We start from the raw sequence: 15535 nt of genomic DNA on the forward strand, positions 1-15535 counted from the left end.
CAAGCCAGCTTTGACTCGGTGGCTAACCTAAACTACGACTGCAAGTAACTCTTTTGAGGTGGCGCACTCTTTTGAGGTGGCGCACACGAGTCTAGAAAGAAAAATGAAAGTTTGCAACACAAGTCGACGAGATGACGTTGCGAGATTCTCGGGGAATGAACTACGATAGTAAGCTCCAAAACATGAGCTGGTTCTGCTACAAACATGTGAACACGTTGTCCCAGACAAGCATGGCCACGTAGTAGTCTTATAATTAAACACTACCGAGTTCAGGTGGGGAACCATCATCGAGGATATCGAAGTCTTTACGCAAGTCCATGGATTAGATCCCAAGCATAGACTTCTTTTCCTTGAACAAGTCAATCAGTGGCTTAGTGTGCTAGGGACACATATAGAATGAAGGTTGCAAGCCTCCAGACTACAGAATACTTCGCACGTGTGCATGACTGATTTGGGATGATTCCAAAGGAAACAAAACAATCTTCCTCGAATTCATGGCGGCAACTTACATCATATGCACATGAATTAGAGGAAGTCACTACTTTCATCCAAACATATGCTTCATGAACGAAACACGAAGAAATGCTTACACAAGTTTCCAACACTAGGTTGATGTTCAACATGATTCATGGGGGGAGACAAAATGCTACTGATGGGCTCAACAACAACTCATCGGAATCTCCATATCACCGGACTTCCACCATCATGTGAACACGGTGATAGCATTGGTCAGACCAAAGAATATAATGGTGTATGCTCGAGGAAAACCCACGAGTAAGACAACATTACGAACATCGTTGGTAATGACTTGATTTGAGGATAGCCCACACCCAAATCAAAGGTTGGACAAGATGATAGGTCCATTAACTGATCACGAGGGTCAGTCGATGAAATATCAATTTTCTTCAACACACACATACAAAGGGTATCCCTTTGAAATGAACTAAGTCAGGTAAGCTTTTATCTTCCAACTCTCCAAGTTGTTGCTTGGCTTAACAAACTAGCTCAGGGGTATCCAACACAGATTCTTGGAGAAAGGGTGGTTTACAGGATAAACCAACTTGATCACGAGCTCAACATAACAGTCAGGTGACAACCTGGTGATACTTTCGAGAAGATATTCGGAAAATCACGAACCACCGATATGTTACTATGCTCGAGAACAATCTTGCTTTTCAGGGCAAGACGATATGATCAAATGAGCAAGGGATTGGCATAGCCCCAACTCATTGACCGAAAGGTGCACCGGAATAAGGACTAGGTAGCACGATCAGTCTTAGAGGGATGATTCAAAAACCAACACGCTAAGAATGAAATTATTGTCCTTTAACTACCAAGCAACGAGGTTGCTAGGACTATTGATTTCACACATCACAATTCATTTGTCGGTATTCCGGTTGCATCAACACGAAGACTGAGGAATGACTAATGATGGTGAGAAGTATCACTACGTCAAAATTCATGAGAGTTGGTGCAGTTCTCATGACAATTCTGACATAAAGGGGGTAATACTCCAAGGTAGAATAGAACCAAAAGCTGGATTGGCATTTGATCTGCGGAATACAACTGCTTTGACCCAATCCTAGATATGGATGAGGTACTGGAGTTTGTTTCTCCAAGTTATTCAGGACAAAATGGCTTGACGGACCACAAGAATAATAGGCATCGATGAACGGATGCACGCATACTCTTGACTATCAATTGATAGACGAGGGTCAGAAGACAAATAAAGAGGGACAACTCAAAGGAACATACGATTTTCTGAGTTGTCGATGCATGGTTTAGCATGTCGAACGAAGTTCAACATATTTCTTCCGGATAACCCATGCAGAAAGGTAGAACTGGCAGAGCCACAATATATCATGGAGAACTCATCGAGAGCACTCTTGTTGTCATCTTTTGGTTCAGAAAAACTCCTGCCAAGAATGGTTCATGGTAATTGGAAGAAGGATGTACCATGAACCTCGAGGACTATCGCAAAGGTTATAATATCCTAAAGGAACTAGCAAACACTATCAACATGAAGTAAGTAGGGTGAATCTCGGGTTCAAAACCCAAGGAGTAGAATACCTACTACTAAGTGGCATCACGGGATGCTTTCGAGAATAAAAGCCAGAATCATCACACTGGGACACAAAACATGGCTAGACTACTAGATGATCCCCTGAGACACCTAGGGTCATAATAATAGCTCCAACATATATGTCAAGGCAATAAATTACCTTAACACACCGGTTAGTGTGCTTATTCTGACCATAAAGGACATCGGGAATGGAAAGAAAGGATTTGCAAATGCATCAGACTATTTAGAAACCTGGGATGACTCGGACAGCATAACGGCTATAAATGCTCAAAAAGATTTGAGACATGCTACAAAAATGGTGGCACAGCCACTCAGAAGCACAATATCAAAGTTTCGAGATCATCAGTTAACATACAGAAGTGGTAGGAACTGGACTGAGGCTTAAGTCCAACAATCTTACAGGTCTACGGATTAGTAACACGTGATCCTGATAGAAAGAAGAGAAAGCCTAGTTCCTTAACCCCGTAGAAAAATAAGATGACTCAGATCAGAAGGCATAAGGTATAAGGAGTAAAAAGAGCCTTACGTTCCATCCCACAATCAATTCCCTTATATAACTAAAGAATTTCTAGACTCAACTTCGACCAGTTTGGCTTGGTAATCCTACAGGCAGTCAAGCTCTGATACCAACGCTGTCAGTACCCTGATCCTAAGTCACACCGATCTAGCATGTAACACATCATATCACTTTGCGGCCTCACGCACGGTATTCCCACGGGTGCCACCTTACCTGGCCCGGGACCGTTTGCGCCTTTTGGCTCACGTATATGATAGTGTCGCTAGCATCCATATGACAAAGAACCCGGACTGACATGGCTAGTCGTAAACCCAAAGTGGCACTAACTTACAGGGACAGGCATCCATGACCCAGCATCGAACGTGTCGGTCATCAGCGAGTGAATCCAGGCTGTAGCACTGGGCTAGCAGGACTCCGGTGAACCGGGCTGTAGCGGGCTAACAGGACTCCGGTATTCATCGCGTGACATTTCCCCGAAGGGACAGACACAGGAACGAAGAAGGACACATGCCGGCCAGCCTAAGTGTTCCGGAGCAGTAGCAAGCTACCACGACTCAGTGGAAACACTAGGAGACATTTCCCGGTAAGAGAGGCTACTAAGGATAAACAACTAGATAGCCAGATCCCACACATACCAAGCATTTCAATAACATACACACAATATGCTTCATATGTGCAAATACAACATGGCATCACAACATGACTCTACGACTCAAATATTTATTCATTAGGCTCCGAGGAGCAGGATATCACAAACAGGGGTCTCATGACCCAACATTCAGAGCATACAAATCAAAGCACAAGCGGAAGCTCAACATGTCTGAGTACAGACATCTACAAATGAAAAAGGCTGAGAAGCCTGACTATCTACCAGATCCTGCCGAGGGCACAAGATCGTAGCTGAGGTATCAAGCTAAACGTCGAAGACCACGCGGAACTACTAGCGAGACTGAAGTCTCTCTGCAAAAACATAAAATAGGCAAACGTGAGTACAAATGTACCCAGCAAGACTTACATCAAAACTAACTACATATGCATCATTATCAACAAAGGGGATGGTGGAGTTTAACTGCAGCAAGCCAGCTTTGACTCGGTGGCTAACCTAAACTATGACTGCAAGTAACTCTTTTGAGGTGGCGCACACGAGTCCACATATTCACCAACCAATACACCACTATGGAACCGCTCCCGTCTCCCTACGAGAACGCCATCCATAGCACTCACGCTTATCTTGCGTATTTTAGAGTATCCACTTTCACTTGTCTATGAACTCATATAAGCAACCCAAAAGTCCTTTTCCGCGGACACGGCTATCCGAATAGATGATGTTAACCCTGCAGGGGTGTACTTCTTCATACATGTTTCCACCACTTAGCGTCTGCACACGACATGTGCTCGGCAGACTTCAAGCGAAAGCCGACGTGGGTGTAGACCACGACCTACCTAAACACTCAAGTCTCTAGTCCAGGTTTATCGCCTATTCGGGTTCCATCCATGAGGAGATCCGGCCGGAGTTTCGCTCACAGCCCCAAACGATGTGAACAGGGTTCCCGAGACACCAAACGGGCGCCCGATACACCGTGCCACGTGCCTACCGCATCACAGCCCACCCCTCCGGTCAGCGCTGTGCACGGCCTCCAGCATACTACAAACACCAGAAACTACTTGCAACTCCTGGACAGAGAACTTGGGTGAATAAGAAGTGGAGCGGGGTCATATTTCAGGGCCCAATGTATGGTAGTAGCTGAATCATGGATCACAAACACAGAACTCAGTTCCTAAGGACGGCTTCAATGAGACAACCCACCATGTACTCCTACATGGCCTCTCACCGCTACCTTTACCAAATCGTGTTCACACACTTAGCTCACACACAGTAGGACATGTTCACACGCCTCTGATTCATCCCCGATGAATCAGACCTGACTCAACTCTAAGCAGTAGCAGGCATGACAAACAAGCATGAATGAGTAGGCACATCAGGGCTCAAACAACTCCTACTCATGCTAGTGGGTTTCATCTATTTACTGTGGCAATGACAGGTCATGCAGAGGATAAAGGGGTTCAACTACCGCAACATGTAACAGTTGAATCGGTGTTGTCCTAATGCAGTAAAAGAGAGCAGGAGCGAGAGAGTGGGATTGTATCGGAATGAACAAGGGGGTTTTGCTTGCCTGGCACTTCTGAAGATAACATTGAGTCTTCATCAGTGTCAACGATCACATCGTCGGTACAACGTCTACCGAGGGGGAACAACACCGGCAAACACAGAAGAAACACGATCAATGCAATGCACAATATGATGCATGCTATGACATGGCAATATGAATGTGTTTTGGGCTAATGCATCTAGCAACAAGTTAGATGGGGTTGGTTTGAATACAAGATTCAAATTCAAACTCCATATGTGATTATTCAAATGCCATTTAATTGATTTGTGCTAAACAGCAGCTATAAGTTGTTCTAACATGCATGAAAATGGTACAGATGGATTCCTTGAATTTTTCTGATAATTTTTCATATATAATTTATTTAATTTGGAGTTACGGTTGAATTACTATGATTTTTGGAAGTTTATACAATTTTCTGGAATTTTCTGAATAAAAATAAATCCAGAAAACATTTACTGCGTCAGCATGACATTGACATGACGCCAGCGGGTCAACAGCCGCTGCTGCTGGTCAAACCTGACCAGTGGGGCCCACTGGTCAGTGACTCAGGTGACTAACAGAGTTAATTAATTCTAACTAATCAAATTAATAGCCACGGGGCCCACTGTCAGTGTCAGCAGGGGTAATTAGTTTAACTAATTCAATTAGTACTAATCCTAATTAACTAACAGAGCTGGGCCCCACCTGTCATTGACCCAGGGGTCAAACTGGGCCCACATGGTCAGTAGTCAACGGGGTCAACCCACCGGCGACATGACGCCGGCGAGGCCAGACGCGGCGGTGCGCGTCGGGAACCAACTACAGGGGCTCTTTTGGCGCGCAGGGAGCAGCTACGGGGAGAGGGTGGAGTGGCGCATCCAACGGTGGCGGTGGCGGAGGCTGGGGTGGCTGGAGCTGCCGGCGGCGAGCTCTTTCGCGGCTGCCGGAGTTCGGGCAATCTCGGGGTGGCATTACAGAGCACGGGAGGAGGCGTTGTGGGTGTCTACGGGTTCATGCGATCGTGCTGAGCATGATGGTGGGCTCGGGAACGAGCTGCGGTGGCTGTGGCCAAGGTCACGCCATGGCCGGCGGCGAGAAGCTCTCGGCCGCGGTGGGAGATGGGGCTAGGGGGCGAGAACGGAGGGGGCGAGCACAGGAGAAGCAGCGGAGGCTCACAGCGGATCCATTCGAGGCGGGGACGAGGCCAGGGACGGTCCGGAGCCAACGAATCGGGCGACGGTGACCGGCGGGTCCGAGGAGGGGAAAAACGTCGGGGCGGTGCTTCGGGGCTTCTGGAGGGGCGTGGCTTGGTGAGGTGGGTCGAGGACGGAGTGGCGGAGCTTGTGGGCTAGTCGGGGAAGCGAGGGAGGCCCGGTGGCCATGGTGGCTGTGGACGGCGGCGACGAGCGCGCTCGGGCGCGAGAGGGGGAGAGAAGAGAAGGGAGAAGGGGTCGGGAGAGAGTGAGAGGGAGGAGCGAGGGGGCTGCGTGGCTTCACCCGAAGAGGCCAGGGCGAAGCGGCAAGCAGGAGGTGGCCGGGGCGGCGTCGGCGCTTGCCATGCCTCGCCTCTGTCCTTCTGGCGAGGGAGGAAGATGACAGGGGGGAAAGCGGCGGCGGGCTGGGCCGTGCTGGGCCGGTTGGTGGCGCCAGGTAAGTGGCTGGGCTGCTGGTGGGCTACCAGGTAAGTCTTCTACTCTTTTTTAATTTTTCTGTTCTGTTTTATTTTTATTTAATCTTTTGCCACTGTTTTGAATTTAAAATAATTCAAACAATGCCAAAAACTCCTCTGAATATTTTTGTTTTGCTAGATGGACTTTTCCAAAAGCTCATAAAATATTTCAGGGGTATTTGAAATTATATTCTAATTATATGAATATAATTCAAATTCAAATAACTAATGATTTAAATTCAAAGTCCCAAAAATAAATCCTTAAAAATGTTCAATATTTTGGTTTGGATCAAAACCCTTGCCAAAAATATTAAACATCTAAGAAGAGCATTTTGGAACAATGAATGAGATTTTAGGGTTTTTGCCCTTCTTTTATTTAGGGTTTTGAGGCTTCTAAATTCCTCAGTTCAAGTTTCAAAAATTTAAACATGATGCACATATGGAAGCAAGCATAGGTCAGGCCAGAACTAGGGATGTGACATTTGGACACTCCCACCTCCTTCTATGTATAAATATTTCCTCCCCGTCCAAAAATTCGGGCGAAACCCTAGCTCCCCCTCTCCTCGCGCCGTCGGACACGTCCGGATCCGGCCGGATGCGTCCGCCGCCGCGCCCTTCCAACCGCAGCGCGTCACCTGTCCGTCGCCGACCCGCGCACCGCCGAGGCCCAGATCCGGCCCCCACGGCCCGCTTCGTCGCACCACCGCCTCCTGCGCCCTCCGCGCCCGCTGCCGCGAGCACGCGCTGCCCACGCAGCCCGTCTTCGCTGGCGCCGGCCCGCCCGGCTCGCCGGCCTCCACCCGCGCCGCACCGGCAGGAGCCACACATGCCGCCCCGGCGAGCGCGCCCAGCCACGCTGCCCCGGACCCTCCACGTCGTCCAGTCCCGCCGGCCATCGTCTTTCCTCGCAGCTCCGGTGAACCTCGAGCCTGGCGCCGCCGGATCCCAGGTCCAGATCCGTTTCGCGAGGAGGTTGACCTCGTTTTCTTCCCTAAGTCTTTTTCTGCTATATTTTTAGCCCTGTTCAACATGCCATAACTTCACATCCGTAGCTCCGTTTCGTGCGTGTGATATATCAAAATGTTCATCATGATGTGCTCTTCATTTTGTTCCATTGTGACCTGCTGTTTTGAGTCCATCTTGATGCCCAAATCGTTGATGCAAGAGTTCTATAAAATGTTAGGTGCTTATTCTTAGCAGAGTATGAGGATTTGTCAATTTTGCTACAATTGTTGTGTGCTGCATATGGACTTGAGCTCTACATGTGTTTTCGGCTATGCCATGCCATCTTTACAGGGGTGTATGCCATGTACTTTTTGTGATCAATGTGGTGACTAGCACAAGCATGCAAAGTAGCTCTCGTGATATTGCTGATTTCAGGGACTTAGAATTTAACCAAGTCATTTCCCTGTTGTTATTTTTATGCCATCTATTCATGTTGCTACATTGAGATCCATGTTTCTTTTGAGTATGTTCAGTAATGATAATTTGGACATATGGTTGTGCTCTGTCCATCCATGCCCCTGTTTGCAATTATGGAGTGCCCTAGCATGACTTAATATTGCTCTACTTTTGCTATAAAATGTTCCTGGCAGATTGTTTACATGTTAATCAATTTTGCCAAGGATGTTGTAGTTGATCCAAGCATGCTATAAACTTGTTCTTGCCATGGTTAGCCTTATAATCATGTATTCTTGCTGTGTGCATGCTTCGTTTGTCATGCAATGCTTTGTGTTGAGTGAATCGAGCTCACAAAGATGCCTTCATAATTCTATTTATGCCATGCTCAGTTTTCTGCTAAGTCTGAATCTATTAACGAAACTTGCTATGTTTACATGGGTGCCATCATATTTTCTGTGCCCTTTTGGCTCATGGTCAGTAAGGGACTTTTGTTCTATGCTTTGAGTAGATTCATGCCATGCCTTGTATTGCTATGTTCTGTTCCTGTAGCATGTTGTTTGCTTGCTCTAAACATGGCTTCCTGATGTTAATTCCTGGCATGTTAGTATTTTCACTAAGTGTGTGAAGCTGATATCTTTTGCACTTTTGTCATGCTTGTTTGAACATGTTCTAGTGTGTTTCAGCCGTAGCTCAGTGTTCATCTTTTGTCAAGCATGTTGAGTAGATCACCGCCATGTCCTTTGTTGCTATGTTGGAGTGCAGTAGCTTAGTTTCTTGTTGCATTCTAGGTGGCATCATGCTGTTAATTGCAGAATGGTGCCATTCTTGTTTTGCTTGCCATTTGCAAACCATGCATCCGATTCCGGTGATCTTTATATCGATTTTGACCGAAATCAACTCATCTTTCCAGCAGCACACTTGGTTTGCCAAGTTATGGCTTGGTTCAATCTTTCCCTTCCAAAGCATGCATATGCATTGCATAACACATCCCGCATGTCATGTCATGTTTTGCATCATGTTGCTTGCGCATTGCATTGTGGTTGTTGTGGTTTCCTTTGCTTGTGTTCTTTCCTTGGGTAGAGCTGGGAGACGAGTTCGTGATCAAGGAACCCGTTGAGTACGCTTGCGAGGATCAAGTTTTTGTCAACTCGGAGAACTTTGCAGGCAAGATGACCATACCCTCGAAATCACTTCTATCTTTGCTTGTTAGTTGTTCGCTCTTTTGCTATGCCGTGATACCTACCACTTGCTTTAACATGCCTCCCATATTGCCATGACAAGCCTCTAACCCACCTTTCCTAGCAAACCGTTGTTTGGCTATGTTACCGCTTTGCTCAGCCCCTCTTATAGCGTTGCTAGTTGCAGGTGAAGATGGAGTCTGTTCCTTGTTGGAACATGTCTATTGCTGGGATATCATTATTATATCTTGTTTACTTTAATGCATCTATATATTTGGTAAAGGGTGGAAGGCTCGGCCTTATGCCTGGTGTTTTGTTCCACTCTTGCCGCCCTAGTTTCCGTCATACCGATGTTATGTTCCTTGATTGTGCGTTCCTTACATGGTTGGGTGTTATGGGAACCCCTTGACAGTTCGCCTTGAATAAAACTCCTCCAGCAAGGGCCAACCTTGGTTTTACCATTTGCCACCTAAGCCTTTTTTCCCTTGGGTTCCGCGGACTCAAGGGTCATCTTTATTTTAAACCCCCCCGGGCCAGTGCTCCTCTGAGTTTTGGTCCAACCTGTCAGCAGTCGGTGGCCACTAGGGGCAAATCTGGGCTGGCCTACCAGAATCTTGGACAATCCGGTGTGCCCTGAGAACGAGATATGTGCAGCTCCTATCGGGATTTCTCGGCACATTCGGGTGGCTTTGCTAGTCTTGTTTTACCATTGTCGAAATGTCTTGTAACCGGGATTCCGAGTCTGATCGGGTCATCCTGGGAGAGGGAATATCCTTCATTGGCCGTAAGAGCTTGTGATGGGCTAAGTTGGGACACCCCTGCAGGGTTTTGAACTTTCGAAAGCCGTGCCCGCAGTTATGGGCAGATGGGAATTTGTTAATGTCCGGTTGTAGAGAACTTGAAACTTAACTTGATTAAAATGAATCAACCGCGTGTCTAGCCGTGATGGTCTCTTTTCGACGGAGTCCGGGAAGAGAACACGGTCTCATGTTATGCTTGAACGTAAGTAGCCTTAGGATCACTTCTTGATCTATATAGCTTCTCGACCTTGCTTTGCTTCTCTTCTCGCTCTCATTTGCGTAAGTTAGCCACCATATATGCTAGTGCTTGCTGCAGCTCCACCTCACTACCTTTCCTACCTTAAGATTAAATAGTCTTGATCGCGAGGGTGTGAGATTGCTGAGTCCCCGTGACTCACAGATTACTTCCAAAAACAAATGCAGGTGCCGATGATGACATTGTAGGGGACGCGACCGAAATCATGTGGGAGTTCAACGATGATTCGGGACGTTACTATGTTTCCTTTCCGGACGATCAGTAGAGGAGCCCAGTTGGGACGATCGGGGATCTAGCATTTGGGGTTGTCTTTCTTTATTTTGGTTCCGTAGTCGCACCTTGATTGTATTCTCGATGATGTCATGCTATATTTATGTATTGTGTGAAGTGGCGATTGTAAGCCAATTCTTTATCCCTTTCTTATTCAGTACATGGGATGTGTAAAGATTACCCCTCTTGCGACATGCCTACCATGAGGTTATGCCTCTAAGTCATGCTCCGACATGTGCGAGATATAACTGCATCGTGGGTGTTACAAGTTGGTACCAGAGATATGTGCAGGGCTAAGTTGGGACACCCCTTCAGGGTTTTGAACTTTCGAAAGTCGTGCCCACGGTTATGGGCAGATGGGAATTTGTTAATGTCTGGTTGTAGAGAACTTGAAACTGAACTTAATTAAAATAAATCAACTGCGTGTGTAGCCGTGATGGTCTGTTGTCAGCGGAGTCCGGGAAGAGAACACGGTCTCGTGTTATGCTTGAACGTAAGTAGCCTCAGGATCACTTCTTGATATGTATAGCTTCTCGACCATTCTTTGCTTCTCTTCTCGCTCTCATTTGCGTAAGTTAGCCACCATATATGCTAGTACTTGTTGTAGCTCCACCTCACTACCTTTCCTACCTTAAGCTTAAATAGTCTTGATCGCGAGGGTGTGAGATTGCTGAGTCCCCATGACTCACAGATTACTTCCAAAAACAGATGCAGGTGCTGATGATGCCAGTGCAGGGGACGCGACCGAACTTAAGTGGGAGTTCGACGATGATTCAGGACGTTACTATGTTTCCTTTCCAGACGATCAGTAGAGGAGCCCAGTTGGGGCGATCGGGGATCTAGCATTTGGGGTTGTCTTTCGTTATTTTGGTTCCGTAGTTGGACCTTGATTGTATTCTGGATGATGTAATGCTATATTTATGTATTGTGTGAAGTGGCGATTGTAAGCAAACTCTTTATCCCTTTCTTATTCAGTACATGGGATGTGTAAAGATTACCCCTCTTGCGACATGCCTACCATGTGGTTATGCCTCTAAGTCGTGCTCCGACACGTGGGAGATATAACCGCATCATGGGTGTTACACCGACTGACGTGCCACCGCATGCGTCACCCACAGCTGTAGCCATGACCTACCGGATCGCTTGTGACGGTGAATAGCGAGGATCGAAGATATCGCGGGGGCCGACCAATACTGAGTCGACGGCTGCCACAGAAGGACGCCGCGAATGCACGCGTGAAAGTGTGTCGCCCCGCGGATGGGGAGCGCCTCAATGCCGAGACGAGCTTCCTGAAGCCAAGCGGAGTTGTCGGCGATGAAGACGAGCGTGCCGAGACAGATCGCGCGGCCCTCATCCAAACCTCCACCGGAAACCATGATGAAAGGACTTGGATAAATTGCAACCTCACCGGAAAGTCGCTAAGACACCTGCCCCATGGTGGGCGCCAACTGTCGTGGTTTAAGTCTGACAGTAAAGTAGGGGGTAGGAATGTAGAGCCAAGATCCTAGCTACGGTGAGATTGTGCATGCAAGATGTATGAGTTCAGGCCCTTCGCGGTGGAAGTAACATCCCTACGTCTCGGTGCCCGGAGGCTCGGTCGATTGGATTATGCCTGAAGTTACAGGGGGTGCGAACCCTTGTGCTAGAGGAGGGGCGGCTTATATAGAGTGCGCCAGGACCCCCGCCATCCCACGTTACACAGGGTTCACTGTATGTTAAGATAGGGCGTTACTGGTAACGCTAGCAATAAAGTCATATAACTGATCATTAATACTACTGAGTGAATGCCTGACCGTTGCTCCTGGGGGTGACTTTAGGCCTTCTGTACCCCGAGTGGTTTCTTGTATGGTCGAGTGATGGTATGCCAGTCGAATGGAATTGGGATATCTGAGTGGAGATGTTGGTCGAGTGGGCATGCACTCAGGTGATTCCAGTTGGTTTGAACTTGCTATCCTTTGATTGCCTTTGACTGTAGGGCAGTGTCCTTGGGAGGGGTACTTACATCAGTTCTATTGCCCTACCCTAGGTACATGGCATCATCAGATGATGAACCATATCAATTGATTTTAGCAAGCGTAGATGCAAGCAAATAGAAGACTCATTGCAACACAAGCAAACATGAGATCTAGCGAGAAAACGGCAAACGAAAAAAGGGCGAATAAAACGGCAAATTTTTGTGAAGTGGGGGAGATGAAAACGAGAGGCAAATGGCAAATAATGTAAATTGCGAGGAGATGAGATTTGTGATTAGGAACCTGGTATATGTTGAACATCCTCCCCAGCAACGGCGCTAGAAATTCCTTTTGATCTCTCTCTGACTATTTCCGCGAGAAAATCTCCTGTCTGCTAGGACTACGTCGGTATTTCCCCAAAGAGGAAGGGATGATGCAGCACAGCGACGGTAGGTATTTCCCTCGGAGAAGAAACCAAGGTTATTGAACTAGTAGGAGAACCAAGCAACACAACGTAAACAGCACATGCATACAAATAACAACACCTCGCAACCCGATGTGTTAAAGGGCTTGTCAATCCCTTTCGGGTAACGATGCCAGAAAATTGTACTAGATTGAAATAATAGATCGCAAATAAAATAAAGTGTAACAAAGTATTTTTTTGTATTTTTGGTTTAATAGATCTGAATAAAAATGCAAAGGAAAAGTAGATCGCAAGCAAATATATGAGGAAGAAGATCCGGGGCCGTAGGTTTCGCTAGTGGTTTCTCTTGAGAAAGATAGCAAATGGTGGGTAAACAAATTACTGTTGGGCAATTGATAGAACCTCAAATAATTATGACGATATCCAGGCAATGATCATTACATAGGCATCACATCCAATATTAGTAGACCGACTCCTGCCTGCATCTACTACTATTACTCCACACATCGACCGCTAATCAACATGCATCTAGTGTATTAAGTTCATGGAAAAATGGAGTAATGCAATAAGAACGATGACATGATGTAGAAAAGATCCGTTTATATATTGCGTAGATATAGATCTCGTCTTTTTATCCTTAGTAGCAACGATACATACGTGGCGGTTCCCTTTCTGTTACTAGGATTAAGCACCATAAGATAGAACCCACTACCGGGCACCTCTTCCCATTGCAAGATAAATAGATCAAGTTGGCCAAAAAAACCAAATATCGGAGAAGAAATATGAGGCTATAAGAGATCATGCATATAAGAGATCAAAGAAACTCAAATAACTTTCATGGATATAAAAAGATATGAGTGATCATAAACTTAAAGTTCATCATATCCCAACAAACACACTGCAAAAAGAGTTACATCATATGGATCTCCAATAGACCATTGCATTGTGAATCAAGAGAAAGAGAGATGAAGCCATCTAGCTACTAACTACGGACCCGAAGGTCTACAAGGAAATACTCACGCATCATCGGAGAGGCACCAATGGAGGTGGTCACTACAAAAAAAAGACACATCCATGACATTTTGGGCCGAACGAAAAAAAATTCTGTCATACATATGACACTTCTATGACTATAATTGTGACAAAACCCAGTATCATCATAGATGTGATGGGCTACTACTTCTATGACAAAAAATCATGACAGAAAATGGGATTTTCGTCCTGGGCGGGCTGGAGACGCAGTTGCATGACATTCTTTGGGCCGTCCATGACGGAAAAAACCGTGGTAGAAGCGAGGGGGAGGAAAATTTTGGGGAGTTCCCGGTTACGGTGGGAGGTCGAGGGTCGAGCGATGCGCGTTTCTCTCGTACACGTACGCACGTGTGTGTGAGGCGTTGGCTTTAACTGAACCCGAGCGAGGCGTTGGGCTCTAACTGAACTCGAGCGATTGCACTGCAGGCTACACGTTACTGAACCCGAGCGATCGATCGATGGCTGTTAACTGAACCCGATCGAGCGATTCCTTTGCTACTGCTGCTAACTGAAGCCGATCGATGCTGCCTTTGGGATGAACAGTGAGCATTGCGGGGGGGAGGGGGTGGGATGAACAGTGAGCGGTGGCGTTGCCTCTGGATGAACAGGACCCCGTGGTGTGGTGGAGGGCTGGATGAACAGTAGACGGTGGAGGGGTGCTCGTGGAGGGGTGGTTGAACAGGACCCCGTGGTGTGGAGGGCTAGATGAACAGTAGACGGTGGAGGGGTGGTTGAACAGTAGCCGGTGGAGTAGCGCGCGGTGGAGGCTGGATGAACAGGAGCCCGTGGAGGCTGGAGGAGGTCGACGGTGGAGATGAACAGTATCCCGTGGAGTCCCGTTTTGCGGTACGCCACACCCCTCCTGATGAACAGGACCTCCGTTTCAACCATAGCGCTCCAACACAAGTCTGTTTCGTCCGTTTTGCGGTACGCCACACCCCTCCCGATGAACAGGACCCCCGTTTCGACCGTAGCGCTCCAACACAAGTCCGTTTCATCCGTTTTGTGGTACGCCACACCCCTCCCAATCAACGGGACCCCCGTTTCAACCGTGTTATGTCTGTTTCCTCCGTTTTGCAGTACGCCAGACCCCTCCCGATCAACAGGACCCTGTTCCGAACATAGGAGGTCCGTTTCCTCCGTTGTGCGGTACGCCAGGCTTCGTTTCCATTGCCTATTCCGTCCAAGCCCTCCCGATGAACATGACCACTCATTCTGTTCCGACCCAGCCGGTTGGCTCCCATGCGTTCCGTTGCCTCCCGATGAACATGACGCATTCCGTTGGCTCCCCATGAACATGAAGCATTTCATTGCCTCCCCATGAACACGACGACGATGTTGTTTCTCCATTCCGACCCAGCCATGTACACGAGCCCTGGCCATACGTATGCGCGAGTAGGCATTCGAGACCCCACCTGTATGTACACATATGTGGCCGTATTTTCTTTCTTGCACCCTGGCCGCTGTACGTATGTGTACATGCTACGTGCGCGCCTCTACCACGACACGTGCGCGCCTCTACTACGACACGTGCGCGCATCTACATCGACCAGTATGTACATACACATTCGCGACCAGAATGACAACGCTACGTACGCTTCGACCAGGTGGGTCCCAACTGTCAGGCACTTCCTTGCCTGCAAAGATGTAGCTGGTGGGTCCCAGCAGTCAGGGGGCGAATCGTTTTTTTGCCCGAACGCACTTCCTTGCATGCGAAGATGTAGCTGGTGGGTCCTAGCAGTCAGGGGGGTGAATCGGTTTTTTTTTGCCCGGAAGCACTTCCATGCATGCGAAGGTGTAGCT

Source organism: Triticum dicoccoides, chromosome 1A (genome assembly GCF_002162155.2).
Source record: "Triticum dicoccoides isolate Atlit2015 ecotype Zavitan chromosome 1A, WEW_v2.0, whole genome shotgun sequence".
In the NCBI taxonomy this organism is placed as follows: Eukaryota; Viridiplantae; Streptophyta; class Magnoliopsida; order Poales; family Poaceae; genus Triticum; species Triticum dicoccoides.